Here is a 15319-nt window from a genome sequence, read left to right on the forward strand (position 1 = left end):
GAGCTGTGTATCTGCAGGCAACAGTGAAGATTGGTGGAGAGTCCTGCTCTCTCCTGGGCAGTGTACTTTCTTCAGTCATCTTAAGGATCACACACTAGGATGTAGAAATCATAGAGACATGTTTGATTTCCTCTTATTCAGATCTATTTAGGTGGTTTTCAGGATATAAATTATATATTTGTTTTAAAAGTTTATACCTCGAAAAAAGTGTCAACCTATCTGAATAGAAAAAAAAAAAATCAAACATGTTGATGACGTATGTGTTAGGAGTCGAGTTCCCGCCACTGCACAGGGGGGAACCTCGAGCCATGTCTGCTGCGGTCTCCCATTTTGCATCAGCTGCAGTGGAGCCTGCTCAGCGGAGACGTTGGTCCCAGCGTCTCACTGAATCTGGTACTGTGCAAAGGGTTACTGCTGCCTCTCCAGGCTCTGCTTTTGTACCCTGCACTGGTCTGCGGCAAGCAGGCTTTTCTGGGACTATGTCCTGCTTTGCACACACTGAGCATGCCCAGGGTAAGATCTCTCAATGGAGATCAAGGGTCACATGCTCAGGTACTGCAGCAACTTCCATTGATCCTCCAGGAAGGTCATGTACCTGATCAAGTTCTGTGGAAGTCTTCCATTGGTCCTTCTTGGAAGGTCCTGAAGTTGCTGCAGCTATAAAAGGTTCTCATGACCGCACGGCCATGCGCTAGTGTCAATTTATGTATGAGCTCAGCGCCAGTGTGGTCATGTGTGTGTGTGTGTGTGTGTGTGTGTGTGTGTGTGTGTGTGTGTGTATGTATTCAGGGACCCGGCTGAAATAAGCCCCTAGAATGCTGGCACCTCCGGCGAGGAGTTTCATGCGTGTGTATTCAGGGACCCGGCTGAAATAAGCCCCTAGAATGCTGGCACCTCCGGCGAGGAGTTTCATGTGAGTGGATTCAGGGCTGGCGTATAGCCATCAGAATTCCGACTCCACCGGAGAGGAGCTGCGTGTTTGCATTTGACTGCATGACCACCATCTGCTCTACTAAGTAGCTGTGTTCCCCTGTGAAGCTAACCGGGTACAGCATTCTCTTTACTTACAGACTCTGTGAAGTAACAGAGTTCGTTTAAACTACTATATTGTACCGCCATATCTAGCAGCAGGTTCTTTCCTGCACGGTGGATCCCGGGTTGCGAACGCACCAACTACTACTAATAAATATATATTCGGTGCGTTTCGACAACCCTGACAGTACACTAGTGCCAGGATCTGGCTAAGTATGGCAGTTGAACAGCGATTGCAGGGGTACATCCAGCTGCTGGAGGGCCGATTGGCGTCTCTCGAGCGTGCAAACTCGGCGGTGGATGTTACCGCAATAGCTGTTCAGGCTGCTAGTGTGGCTGCAGCAGCTTTACCCACTGCCACCTCTGTTCCAACCTTATCTCACCTCCCGTTGCCTGAAAAATTCTCTGGGGACAGTAAGTCCTGTAGGGGTTTCGTGAGCCAGTGTGGTATACATCTCGAGCTCCTGGCTGCACGTTTTCCTGCAGAGCGGGCAAAGGTGGGATTCATAATTTCTCTCCTGTCGGACAGAGCTTTAGAGTGGGCTACGCCGCTGTGGGAGCGCAACGATCATGTGGTGCGGAGCGTTCCTCAGTTTCTGGGCACTCTGAAACAGGTCTTTGTAGGACCTCAAGTCACCCATGATACGGCGCTCCAACTGCTGGCATTGACTCAGGGTTCGACCATGGTCAGTTATTTTGCCGTCCACTTCCGGACGCTTGCGTCTGAGTTGGAGTGGCCAGATAAAGCCCTCATCCCTGTATTTTGGAGGGGGCTGGCTGACCATGTGAATGACGCTTTGGCCACTAGGGAGATTCCCGCCACACTGGAGGAGCTCATAGCTGTATCAACTCGCATAGACCTTCGTTTTCACTAGCGAAGGTTGGAGCGAGCGCAGTGTAGGCAGAGGTTTCGGCTGGCTCCCACCTTTGCCAGACCTATGGAATCTCCGGTCCAGGCACCCGAGTCACATGAGGCCATAGAGGTGTCACGAGTGGGGTCCAAGCTCCGGTCCGCTCGTGCACTTAAGGTCTGTCATGTTTGCCGGCAGTCAGGACATCTTGCCTCCAAGTGTCCTCAGCGGTCAGGGAAACGTCAGCGTCTAGTGGCAGTTGGAGGAGGTACACTAGACACGGCGACGTTTGCCTCTAAGTTGTCCTTCAAGGGGACAATTACCATGGGCCCATCCACTCTTATGGTAGAGCTATGCGTGGACTCTGGGGCAGAGGGTAATTTTATGTCATCCGCTTTCGCCCAGTGACACGCAATACCCCTGGTGATGCTCGCCAAACCAGTAACCGTTCGAGTGGTAAATGGGTCGACACTACCCTTACAGATTACACACCAAACCATTCCTTTTACTCTTTCTGTGTCTCCATCACATCAGGAGATTATCTCTCTAATAGTCCTTCCTCAGGGAATTGATGAGGTCCTTTTGGGGATACCATGGCTACGCTATCATTCTCATATAGAGTGGTCCTTAGGGAGAATTCTGGGATGGAGTAAATCCTGTGAGGGTAGATGTCAGAGGGAGTGCATTCAGGTTGCTACAACAGAGGTATCCGCAGATCTTTCCTCTCTCCCCAAGCACTATTGGTCCTATGCGGACGTGTTCTCCAAAAGGGCTGCGGAGACCCTTCCGCCTCACCGCCCCTATGACTGTCCTATTGACCTCTTGCCTGGTGCTGAGCCTCCCCGGGGTCGAGTCCATCCGTTATCTCTCCCGGAGAGGGAGGCAATGTCTCAGTACATTCAAGAGAACCTGGCAAGAGGATTCATTAGGAAGTCAGTGTCACCTGCAGGGGCTGGGTTCTTCTTCGTACAGAAGAAGAGTGGAGAATTACGTCCATGCATAGACTACAGGGGTCTTAACGCCATCACCGTTAAGAACAAGTACCTACTACCCCTGATATCTGAGCTCTTTGATAGGCTACGGGGAGCAAGGGTATTTACTAAACTAGATCTGCGGGGTGCTTACAACCTGATTCGTATCCGTGAGGGGGACGAATGGAAGACGGCTTGTAACACCAGGGATGGGCACTATGAATATCTGGTGATGCCCTTCGGGCTCTGTAATGCCCCAGCCGTTTTCCAAGACTTTGTGAACGACATCTTCCGGGATATGCTCACCACCTCGGTCGTAGTCTATCTGGATGATATTCTCATTTACTCTCCAGATATTGACTCCCACCGGAGAGATGTTCGCAAAGTCTTCGACCTCTTGTGGGCAAACTCCCTCTACGCCACGTTGGAGAAGTGTGTGTTTGAGCAAGAGTCCTTGCCTTTCCTTGGATATATCATCTCTGCCCAGGGATTGGCTATGGATCCTGCCAAGCTACAGGCTGTGATAGACTGGCAGGAACCCCATTCACTTAAAGCGGTGCAGCGCTTTATGGGGTTCATTAATTACTATTGCCAGTTCATTCCACACTTCTCAACTTTGGTAGCTCCCTTGGTTGCCCTCACCAAGAAGGGAGCAAATCCCAAGTTGTGATCGGAGGATGTCTCCAAGGCCTTTCTCTCGATTAAGTCACACTTTGCTAGTGCTCCCATTCTACATCGCCCCGATGTAGATAAGCCATTTATCATGGAGGTGGATGCCTCATCTGTTGGTGCTGGAGCAGTCCTTTTCCAAAAGGATGCTCAAGGTCGGAAGCATCCTTGCTTCTTCTTCTCCAAGACCTTCACACCGGCGGAGAGGAATTATTCCATTGGGACAGGGAGTTGCTAGCCATGAAGTTGGCTTTCTCAGAGTGGAGACATCTCTTGGAGGGAGCTCGCTTTCCCTTCCAGGTATTCACTGACCACAGGAACTTGGTATATCTACAGACGGCCCAGTGGCTGAATTCTCGCCAGGCTAGATGGTCCCTGTTCTTCTCCCAGTTTCATTTTACTCTCCACTTTCTCTCCGGGGAGAAGAACATTCGTGCTGACGCTCTCTCCCGTTCCATAGTGTTATCTGAGGAGGAGGAGCCTTGGCTTATTGTCCCTTCTAAGAGCCTGAGAACTGTGGCTCCGGTTTCGCTAGAGTCCGTGCCCCTGGGCCAGACTTTCGTGCCAGCGAATTTGCGACCGGAGGTTCTCTCTTGGGCTCACTCGTCCAGAGTGGGTGGGCATTTTGGGACCAAAAGGACATCTGAGCTTTTGGCGAGGACGTACTGGTGGCCGCATATGGCCCGTGACGTCGGGTACTATATTCGGGCGTGCGTTTCCTGCGCCCAGAATCGGTCTCCTCGGCAATGGCCTGCTGGGTTGCTTTACCCCCTGCCGGTGGCAGACAGGCCCTGGGAGATGGTCGGGATGGACTTCGTGGTGGACTTACCCAAATCTCATAGCTGCACCATTATCTGGGTTGTCACCGATCATTTCTCTAAGATGGTGCACTTGGTGCCGCTTCCACGGTTACCTTCTGCAAGGGCCTTGGCGGCGTTATTGATTAAGCATATTTTCCGTTTACATGGAATGCCTGATAAAATTGTCAGCGACCGGGGTCCCCAGTTTGCGTCTCGGTTTTGGAGAGAGCTCTGCCGTTTACTTACTGGTAAAGAGGACCAACCAGACTCTGGTGACATACTTGCGACATTTTGTCTCTGCTAGGCAGGATGACTGGACATCTTTGCTACCTTAGGCGGAATTTGCCTTGAACAATGCCGTAGCCGATTCCACTGGGCAGACTCCTTTTCTCCTTAATTACGGCCAGCATCCGAATGTCCCTGTGCCCATGACCGTGTCTTCCACCGATTCTAGGGTGGAAGACTGGGCGGTGGAGGCACGTGACATTTGGGACCGCACACAGGATGCCATCCGGGCCTCCTAGGAGAGAATGAGGGTTTCTGCTGATACACACCGGCGCCCCGCTCCGACCTTTGCTCCTGGCGACTTAGTGTGGCTCTCTGCCCGTAATATCAGGCTGCAAGTTGAGTCCACTAAGTTTGCACCTCGCTACATTGGCCCATTCAAGGTTCTGGAACAGGTCAACCCTGTGGTCTACCGTTTGGCCATTCCTCCGCGCCTTGGTATCACCGACACTTTCCACGTCTCTCTCTTAAAGCCCGTCCATTTGTCCCGTTTTTCCGAGTCATCTGCCAGGACATCGGGTTCATCCATGGATGAGTTTGAGGTGAATGCTATCGTGGGGTGCAAGGTGGTACGTGGCAAGAAATTTTATCTGGTGGACTGGAAGGGTCACGGCCCAGAGGACAGAACCTGGGAACCTGTGGAGCACATTCGGGCTCCGCTGCTCATTGCAGCTTTTGAGCGTAGCGAGGCTCAAGGAGGGGGGGGGACATCTTAGGAGTCGAGTTCCCACCACTGCACAGGGGGAATCTCGAGCCATGTCTGCTGTGGTCTCCCATTCTGCATCAGCCGCAGAGGAGCCTGCTCAGCAGAGATGTCGGTCCCAGCGTCTCACTGAATCTGGTACTGTGCAAAGGGTTACTGCTGCCTCTCCAGGCTCTGCTATTGTACCCTGCACTGGTCTGCGGCAAGCAAGCTTTTCTGGGACTAAGTCCTGCTTTGCACACACTGAGCATGCCCAGGGTAAGATCTCACAATGGAGATCAAGGGTCACATGCTCAGGTACTGCAGCAACTTCCATTGGTCCTCCAGGAAGGTCATGTACCTGATCAAGTTCTGTGGAAGTCTTCCATTGGTCCTTCTTGGAAGGTCCTGAAGTTGCTGCAGCTATAAAAGGTTCTCATGACGCATGGCCATGCGCTAGTGTCAATTTATGTATGAGCTCAGCGCCAGTGTGGTCATGTGTGTGTGTGTATTCAGGGACCCGGCTGAAATAAGCCCCTAGAATGCTGGCACCTCCGGCGAGGAGTTTCATGTGAGTGGATTCAGGGCTGGCGTATAGCCATCAGAATTCCGGCTCCACCGGAGAGGAGCTGCGTGTTTGCATTTGACTGCATGACCACCATCTGCTCTACTAAGTAGCTGTGTTCCCCTGTGAAGCTAACAGGGTACAGCATTCTCTTTACTTACAGACTCTGAAGTAACAGAGTTCGTTTAAACTACTATATTGTACCGCCATATCTAGCAGCAGGTTCTTTCCTGCACGGTGGATCCCGGGTTGCGCACGCACCAACTACTACTAATAAATATATATTCGGTGCGTTTCGACAACCCTAACAGTATGCTATTTCTACGTCCTGGTGCAATTCAACAATATGAGTTCATATTTGGTCTCCTACCATATTAACTTTGTGGAAAATTCATCTGCTTCGTAAGCCAACATTTTTAATTGTGCATGATACAATTTAAAATTTGTCATACAGTACTTCTTAAGCTTTCTGTTCGGTACAATCTGTACCATGTTTTTGTATTTGTTCGGTAAATTCATTTTCATGCCATCTCCATGTTCCCATTCCTAGTACGATGGTGGAGAAGAGAGAAAAATGTGTTCAGGTCGGACTGTGCATGACATAACTGTATGTTATACTTGCCAACTCTCCTGGAACCATTGGGAAACTCCTGGAAAAAGTGAGTCTACCTGAAAAATTGGACAAATCTCCAAGACCCTGCCTAAACTTATAGAAATTTAGATTTCAGAGGCTCCTGTGGCCCCTAGATGCACATTCAAGGTGAGTCAAAGATGACATGGAGGGATATGTCTCGGAAAAAAATAATATAGCTATAAGCTATGAAATTCTGGAGTCGTGCTTTACCCACAACAGGCATTTTCCTGCCAGACAGATAGTTTATGAAACTAACCGGCACAGGACTAATTGTTAATATTAGCATCATGTGAAAGCTAAGAGGAAGAGAAGAATTACAAACTGATTTGGGTGGAGTTAGAAATTGTAAATGAAAACATAAAAAGTACAAAATGATCGTTAGAGGGAATTAAGCAGAATAGGTCAGGAAATGTAAGCCTAGCCACACCATACAAGTACACAAAATGTAAGCAATTATAACTGAATATATGATATCCTTCCACAAATCAACACTTGCAGTGCACTGTAAGTTAAATAAGGAGCGACAACTGTGACATTAGATGTGCCGTGCATAAAGTTCAAGTCAACTGAGACTCCCAGTATCAGATATGAGGCGACCTCAAGAGGGTAAGATTTATATGTCAATTTGATGCTGTGCTTTAAGGGTATGTGCACACGTCAGGATTTCTAGCAGAAATTTTCCTGACAAAAAACTGACATTTCTGCTAGAAATCCGCATGCATTTTTTTCATGCGTTTTTGACGCGTTTTGACCTTACCCTTAGGGTATGTGCACACGTTCAGTTTTTTTTCGCGTTTTTTCGTGATAAAAACGCTATAAAAACTCATTAAAAACGCATACATTATGCATCCTATCATTTAGAATGCATTCTGAATGTTTTGTGCACATGGTGCGTTTTTTTCCGCGAAAAAAAGCATCGCGGTAAAAAAAAGCAGCATGTTCATTAATTTTGCGGATTTTCCGCGTTTTTCCCGAATTCTATGCATTTGGAAAAAAACGCCCCAAAAATGTGTCTAAAACGCATGAAAAAACGCAAAAAAAAAACGCATGCGGATTTCTGGCAGAAATGTCCGGTTTTTGTCAGGAAAATTTCTGCTAGAAATCCTGACGTGTGCACATAGCCTAAAAGTTTCAAGAAGCATTCTAAAATAATGAGAATAGAATTACATTTACAAATTAAACTTTTGTGCAATCTATATGGTACAAGACAATCAGCAAAATAATCCCTCTGGTGTATGCATTGTCCAAAATGTTGTGTAAGTTGAGTTTATAGTGAAAAATATTATAATTGGGAAGATGAAAACTAGCGACACAGCCAGCGACATTGGTTGCATCCTCCCAAGCACTGTACACATAGTTCCTCCACTGTACCCCTAACACAGTATTCTGATGAAGGTCCGGATATAGGACCAAAAGGTTAAAAATATTCTGGATTAATGTTGTGGTTTTATTGGAATGCATGAATAAATAATTATTCCCTTTATTCACTTCATCTGTTTGACTGCCAAGTTGTCATCTACCTATTCTTATGGATTGGAACCCTACTTGGACATCTACTCATCATAATGTCATATACTATTACCTAATATTATAACAGAGCCTGAGAGAAAATGCAGCAGATTTCCAGAGGGAAGCAAACTTGCTAACCATTTTGAGACTGGTGAATGGGTGAAGATCCTCTTCCATGCTTCTGTTGCGGCTCCTGCTCAAGCGTACTGATTTGCCCTGTTGAGGGCAGCGTAAAGTACTGCAGTGCGCAGGTGCCGGGCCTCTCTGACCTTTCCTGGGGCCTGCGCACTGCAGTACTTTACGCTGCCCTCAACAGGGCAGAGAATTACGCCTGTGCAAGAGCCGCGACAGAAGCAAGGAAGAGGACATCATCGCATGAAGATGGGAGGCGCCAGTGCAGCGCCCCAGGGTCCTGGTCGTTGCAGTAAAGTCATTCTTCCACCAGGGGGAGTGATGTTACGTCTCAAGGCAATAAAGGAGATCTCTTTACCAGGTATCACAAACCACACAACACACTTCACACTCCAGTCCACCAGGGGGAGCTATGCTCCTATTTATTAGGGCACTCTTCACAATTAGGTAAAACTGGTGGTCTGGATAGGAAGTTAGGCAGAAGCTGACTGGGCTTCACCCAGGCAGTACCTGTCAGGCAGACAGAGAGGGAGGAAGAACACCTAATAGCTGCTGACAGAGTGGGTCCCTGACAGGGGTGGGATCCTGTCAGAGGCCTAGACAGAAGGCCATGGAGCTACGACTGCCTACCGATGCGGCAGCATCCTAAGAAAGAGACACGAACAGCGAATCGTATTGTAGAGAGTGAGAAACGAAGTCATAGCAAAAGGAGAGGAAACCAGAAGGAGTTCTGCCCTGCAAAAGGCTGCCTCCTTTCTGAGGTAAATAACCTCACAAAACTACAGTTGAAAATTCCATAAAAAGTGAAAATTTATTAAATATTCATTAAAATGAAATAATGCAATTCAGAACAGGTCAATGGATAACAAAGGGAAACAAGTGAAGCACTATATGATGGTACAATAAACCAAAGGACTCATGTCCACCTCACTGCAGCATACGTACTAACTTATAGAAAGCCCATGGCCTTATGTCAAACTGGGATCAGTGTCCACAAAATCATAGATAACTGTATCAAAAGAGCAGGGCCAGCAACATCCACATGTACATACAACTACCTGGTAATGATGCAGTGAGCGGTCCAGAGTCCACCCCGATGCACGTTTCGGAGCGCTAAACTCCTTCCTCAGGGTGCACCTTTCTGAGGTGCAGGATCCGGTAGCTGGAACACCGAGGGAGCAACAGTCTCCAAGCCTTGCTCCAGAGACCGGCAGGACAGATAATTCCACGTTACCTGCCTGACCTATACCCAGGAGGCACGGTGGCAACTTGTGGGGGCTGGGGTGTGTTAGAGTCCCTGTAAAAAGCCTCAGGCCATCAGTCATACGGGTTGTTCCTATCCATCTGGGGGACAGAGAGAGACATAACATCTACAACCGTTGTGAGGACCTTATGAGAGGCTCAGCAGTAAGGTACTACAACATCCAGGCACTAGAGGAAGGCTACTGATTTCCACCTGGATAAGGGGACTCTGGATTTGCCTTCAGACACTTCACCTGTGGGAAGGTATACCATCTAGCTGCCATAACATCACCCCAGCGGACCCCTAAGCAGCGTCGGTCACCCTGACCGAATACCACAGGTAGCGTCACGAACATTTCCCCCTTAAAGACCTTTCCTTTTTACAACGGACGTCCCTAGGGCCACGGACCAGGTCAGCCACCGTGACATCCCCCTTGAGAACCGAAGGACCCGGTACCGAGTACCCCACAGCCCTTGGGGGCGCTCCACCAGACCCGGACCTGTGACGCCCATCGGACCCGGACTGCACTGGACCGCCCCTTGGTGAGTATAATATAATTTGTTTTTCTTATCTTTCAGGTTACATCAGGGGCTTATCTACAGCATTACAGAATGCTATAGATAAACCCCTAATGGCGGTGGCTGCAGTTTATAGCGGCAAAATGAGGTGACAGACTCCCTTTAACTGTGGCGTGCAGGGTACGGAGGCATGCGGAGAGAGAGTGAAGTGGACGATGGCCGTTCCACGTGTCAACGCTTCAACGGGTCCAGTAGTACACTGAATCAAGAGTACACTGGTGCTGCGTCCAACATTCTCTTTGGAATTTCTAATTGTAAGTGTTCATATACGGATTGGGGAACAAAGGTTTCATAAACTCTAAGAAATATGTAAATGGAGATCAGTTTGTTAAGCTTCATGCACATTTCCTCAGAAAATAGATGTCTACAACTCAGTGTGTTAATGTATGGTGCTCCCTGCAGAGTACAGCAAGGACATTTTCTCCAAAGATAGGCTATGAGGTATGCAACATTGCTATGCCAGACAAAATTCACATGGCCAATCCATTAACACAGAGGTACAGTAGATCTCTACAATTCTGTGATTGTCCTATAACAGGTCTGTACAACAAATAGGTTATATGCAATTATATTAGAGCCATGAGCATAAGCCCCTGCCCTGGAAAATAAAAATGTAGTGGGCACCACAGATATATGTAATAAAGCGGTGCTACAAAGGCTATGAAAAATTGAAGATGCAAGGAATAAAAGAAAAGCTGCATATGAAATCAAAGTGCACACTCATTATTAACCCCTTAACGACCGCCGATACGCCTTTTAACGGCGGCCGCTAAGGGTACTTAATCCACAGCGCCGTTAAATAACGGCGCTGTGGAAAAAGTGAATAGCGCCCCCCAGAGTCGGATTTTCTCTGGGGTCTCGGTTGCCGAGGGTAGCCGAGACCCCAGAGAACATGATTCGGGGGGTTTTTACCGACCCCCGAGTTGCGATCGCCGGTAATTAACCGTTTACCGGCGGTCGCAACAAAAAAAAAAAAAACGCGATTTGTCGTTTAATTTCTCTGTCCTCCGATGTGATCGCACATCGGAGGACAGAGAAATGTGGTCCCCGATGGCCCCCAATAGCCCCCCAATACTCACCTACCTCCCCCGGTGCTCCTCGTGTCTCCCCATGGGCGCCGCCATCTTTTTTCCGGGAAAAAATGGCGGGCGCACGCGCAGTGCGCCCGCCGCCCGGAAGATCTTTGGGGTCTCGGCTGCCGGGGGTAGCCGAGACCCCAAAGAACATGATCGGGGTCGGTTTGCACCGACCCCTGCTTTGCGATCGCCGGTAATTAACAGTTTACGGGCGACCGCAAAAAAAAAAAAAAAAGCGATCAGTTATTTCTCTGTCCTCTGATGTGATCGCACATCAGAGGACAGAGAAATAGGGGGATTCGGGGACCCTAACATACTCACCCGGGGTCCCTGGGTCCTCTTCTGTCTTCTCCTGCCAGCCGGCTTTTTCATCATGGCGGGCGCATGCGCAGTGCGCCCGCCATCTGCTGCCATCTGCCGGCCGGCAGGAGAAGACAAGTTGGGGCTAAAATTAGGGTTAGGGTTAGGGTTAGAGTTAGGGTTAGGGTTAGGGTTAGAGTTAGGGTTAGGGTTAGGGTTAGAGTTAGGGTTAGGGTTAGAGTTAGGGTTAGGGTTAGAGTTAGGGTTAGGGCTAGAGTTAGGGTTAGAGTTAGGGTTAGGGTTAGAGTTAGGGTTAGGGTTGGGGCTAAATTTAGGGATAGGGTTAGGGCTAGGGTTAGGGTTAGGCTACTTTCACACTAGCGTTTTTTGGCTTCCGTCGCAATGCGTCGTTGGAGAAAAAACGCATCCTGCAAAAGTGCTTGCAGGATGCGTTTTTTCTCCATTGGCTTGCATTAGCGACGCATTGCGACGGATTGCCACATGTCGCATCCGTCGTGCGACGGATGCGTCGTGCTTTGGCGGACCGTCGACACAAAAAAAACTACATGTAACTTTTTTGTGCGACGTGTCCGCCATTTCCGACCGCGCATGCGTGGCCGGAACTCCGCCCCCGCCTCCCCGCACCTCACAATGGGGCAGCGGATGCGTTGAAAAAACAGCATCCGCTGCACCCGTTGTGCGGCGCTTACAACGCTAGCATCGGTACGTCGGCCCGACACACTGCGATGGGCCAAGTACGACGCTAGTGTGAAAGTAGCCTTAGGCTTCTTTCACACTTGCGTCGGTACGGGGCGGTCGCAATGCGTCGGCCCGATGTACCGACGCACGTTGTGAAAATTGTGCACAACGTGGGCAGCGGATGCAGTTTTTCAACGCATCCGCTGCCCAGTCTATGTCCTGGGGAGGAGGGGGCAGAGTTACGGCCACGCATGCGCGGAAATGGCGGACGCGACGTACAAAAAAAGGTTACATTGAACTTTTTTTGTGACGACGGGGGCTAAAGTTATGGTTAGGGTTGGGGCTAAAGTTAGGGTTGGGGCTAAAGTTAGGGTTAGAGTTGGGATTAGGGTTAGGGTTTGGATTAGGGTTGGGATTAGGGTTAGGGGTGTGTTGGATTTAGGGTTTTGATTAGGGTTATGGTTAGGGTTGAGATTAGGGCTGTTTTGGGGTTAGGGTTGTGATTATCGTTAGGGTTGTGATTAGGATTATGGATCGGGTTGAGATTAGGGTTAGGGGTGTGTTGGGGTTAGGGTTGGAGTTAGAATTGGGGGGTTTCCATTGTTTAGGTACATCAGGGGGTCTCCAAACACGACAGCCAATTTTGCGCTAAAAAAGTCAAATGGTACTCCCTCCCTTCTGAGCTCTGCCGTGCGCCCAAACAGTGGTTTACCCCCACATATGGGGCATCAGCGTACTCGGGATAAATTGGACAACAACTTTTGGGGTCCAATTTCTCCTGTTACCCTTGTGAAAATAAAAACTTGGGGGCTAAAAATCTTTTTTGTTGGAAAAAAAAATATTTTTTTATTTTCACTACTCTGCATTATAAACTTCTGTGAAGCACTTGAGCTTTCAAAGTTCTCACCACATATCTAGATAAGTTCCTTAGGGGGTCTAGTTTCCAAAATTTGGTCACTTGTGGGGGTTTCTACTGTTTAGGTACATTAGGGGTCTGCAAACGCAACATAACGCCCGCAGACAATTCTATCAAAGTCTGCATTCCAAAATGGCGCTCCTTCCCTTCCGAGCTCTGCCGTGCGCCCAAACAGTGGTTTACCCCCACATATGGGGTACCAGCATACTCATGACAAATTGGACAACAACTTTTGGGGTCCAATTTCTCTTGTTACCCTTGTGAAAATAAAAACTTGGGGGCTAAAAAATCTTTATTGTTAAAAAATATAAATTTTTTATTTTCACGACTCTGCATTATAAACTTCTGTGATGCACTTGGGCATTCAAAGTTCTCACTACACATCTAGATAAGTTCCATGGGGGGTCTAGTTTCCAAAATGGGGTCACTTTTGGGGGGTTTCTACTGTTTAGGCACATCAGGGGCTCTCCAAACGCGACATGGCGTCCGATCTCAATTCCAGTCAATTTTGCATTGAAAAGTCAAATGGCGCTCCTTTGCTTCCGAGCTCAGCCATGCGCCCAAACAGTGGTTTACCCCCACATATGGGGTGTCGGCGTACTCAAGACAAATTGTACAACAGCTTCTGGGGTCCATTTTCTCCTGTTACCCTTGGTAAAATAAAAATTTGGAGGCAAAAAGATCATTTTTGTAGAAAAAATGCGATTTTTTTATTTTCACGGCTCTACGTTATAAACTCCTGTGAAGCACCTGGGGGTTTAAAGTGCTCACCACACATCTAGATAAGTTCCTTAAGGGGTCTAGTTTCCAAAATGGTGTCATATGTGGGGGGTCTCTACTGTTTAGGCATATCAGGGGCTCTCCAAACGTGACATGGCGTCCGATCTCAATTCCAGCCAATTCTACATTGAAAAAGTAAAACGACACTCCTTCTCTTCCAAGCTCTGCGGTGCGCCCAAACAGTGGTTTACCCCCATATATGGGGTATCGACGTACTCAAGAGAAATTGCACAACAACTTTTGTGGTCTAATTTCTCCTGTTACCCTTGGTAAAATAAAAATTTGGAGGCAAAAAGATCATTTTTGTAGAAAAAATGCGATTTTTTTATTTTCACGGCTCTACGTTATAAACTCCTGTGAAGCACCTGGGGGTTTAAAGTGCTCACCACACATCTAGATAAGTTCCTTAAGGGGTCTAGTTTCCAAAATGGTGTCATATGTGGGGGGTCTCTACTGTTTAGGCATATCAGGGGCTCTCCAAACGTGACATGGCGTCCGATCTCAATTCCAGCCAATTCTACATTGAAAAAGTAAAACGACACTCCTTCTCTTCCAAGCTCTGCGGTGCGCCCAAACAGTGGTTTACCCCCATATATGGGGTATCGACGTACTCAAGAGAAATTGCACAACAACTTTTGTGGTCTAATTTCTCCTGTTACCCTTGTGAAAATAAAAATTTGGGGGCAAAAAGATCATTTTTGTAGAAAAAATGAGATTTTTTATTTTCACGGCTCTACGTTATAAACTTCTGTGAAGCACTTGGGGGTTCAAAGTGCTCACCACACATCTAGATAAGTTCCTTAAGGGGTCTAGTTTCCAAAATGGTGTCACTTGTGGGGGGTTTCCACTGTTTAGGCACATCAGGGACTCTCCAAACGCGACATGGCATCCGATCTCAATTCCAGCCAATTCTGCATTGAAAAAGTCAAACGGTGCTCCTTCACTTCCAAGCTCTGCGGTGCGCCCAAACAGTGGTTTACCCCCACATATGGGGTATCGACATACTCAGGAGAATTTGCACAACAACTTTTGTGGTCTAATTTCTCCTGTTACCCTTGTGAAAATAAGAATTTGTGGGCGAAAAAATCATTTTTGTGAAAACAAATGCGATTTTTTATTTTCACGGCTCTACGTTATAAACTTCTGTGAAGCACTTGGGGGTTCAAAGTGCTCACCACACATCTAGATAAGTTCCTTGGGGGGTCTAGTTTCCAAAATGGTGTCACTTGTGGGGGGTTTCCACTGTTTAGGCACATTAGGGGCTCTCCAAACGCGACATGGCGTCCGATCTCAATTCCAGCCAATTCTGCATTGAAACAGTCAAACGGTGCTCCTTCACTTCCAAGCTCTGCGGTGCGCCCAAACAGTGGTTTACCTCCACATATGGGGTATCGGCGTACTCAGGAAAAATTGCACAACAAAATTTGTGGTGAAATTTCTGTTTTTACACTTGTGAAAATTAAAAAAAATGGTTCTGAAGTAAAATGTTTGCAAAAAAAAGTTAAATGTTCATTTTTTTCTTCCACATTGTTTTAGTTCCTGTGAAGTACGTAAAGGGTTAATAAACTTCTTGAATGTGGTTTTGAGCAGCTTGAGG

At 47.8% G+C, this 15319-nt stretch overlaps 1 long non-coding RNA gene across 1 annotated transcript; it reads left to right on the forward strand.

Annotated features, from left to right (window-relative positions):
- Positions 1 to 6412: 6412 nt before the first annotated feature.
- On the forward strand, positions 6413 to 10200 carry LOC143809983 (uncharacterized). The gene is made up of 3 exons (XR_013222572.1): positions 6413 to 6514; positions 9772 to 9915; positions 10071 to 10200. It is a non-coding gene; the product is annotated as an uncharacterized LOC143809983 (long non-coding RNA).
- Positions 10201 to 15319: the final 5119 nt, after the last annotated feature.

The sequence above is a fragment of the Ranitomeya variabilis genome, chromosome 2 (genome assembly GCF_051348905.1).
Source record: "Ranitomeya variabilis isolate aRanVar5 chromosome 2, aRanVar5.hap1, whole genome shotgun sequence".
Taxonomy (NCBI): Eukaryota; Metazoa; Chordata; class Amphibia; order Anura; family Dendrobatidae; genus Ranitomeya; species Ranitomeya variabilis.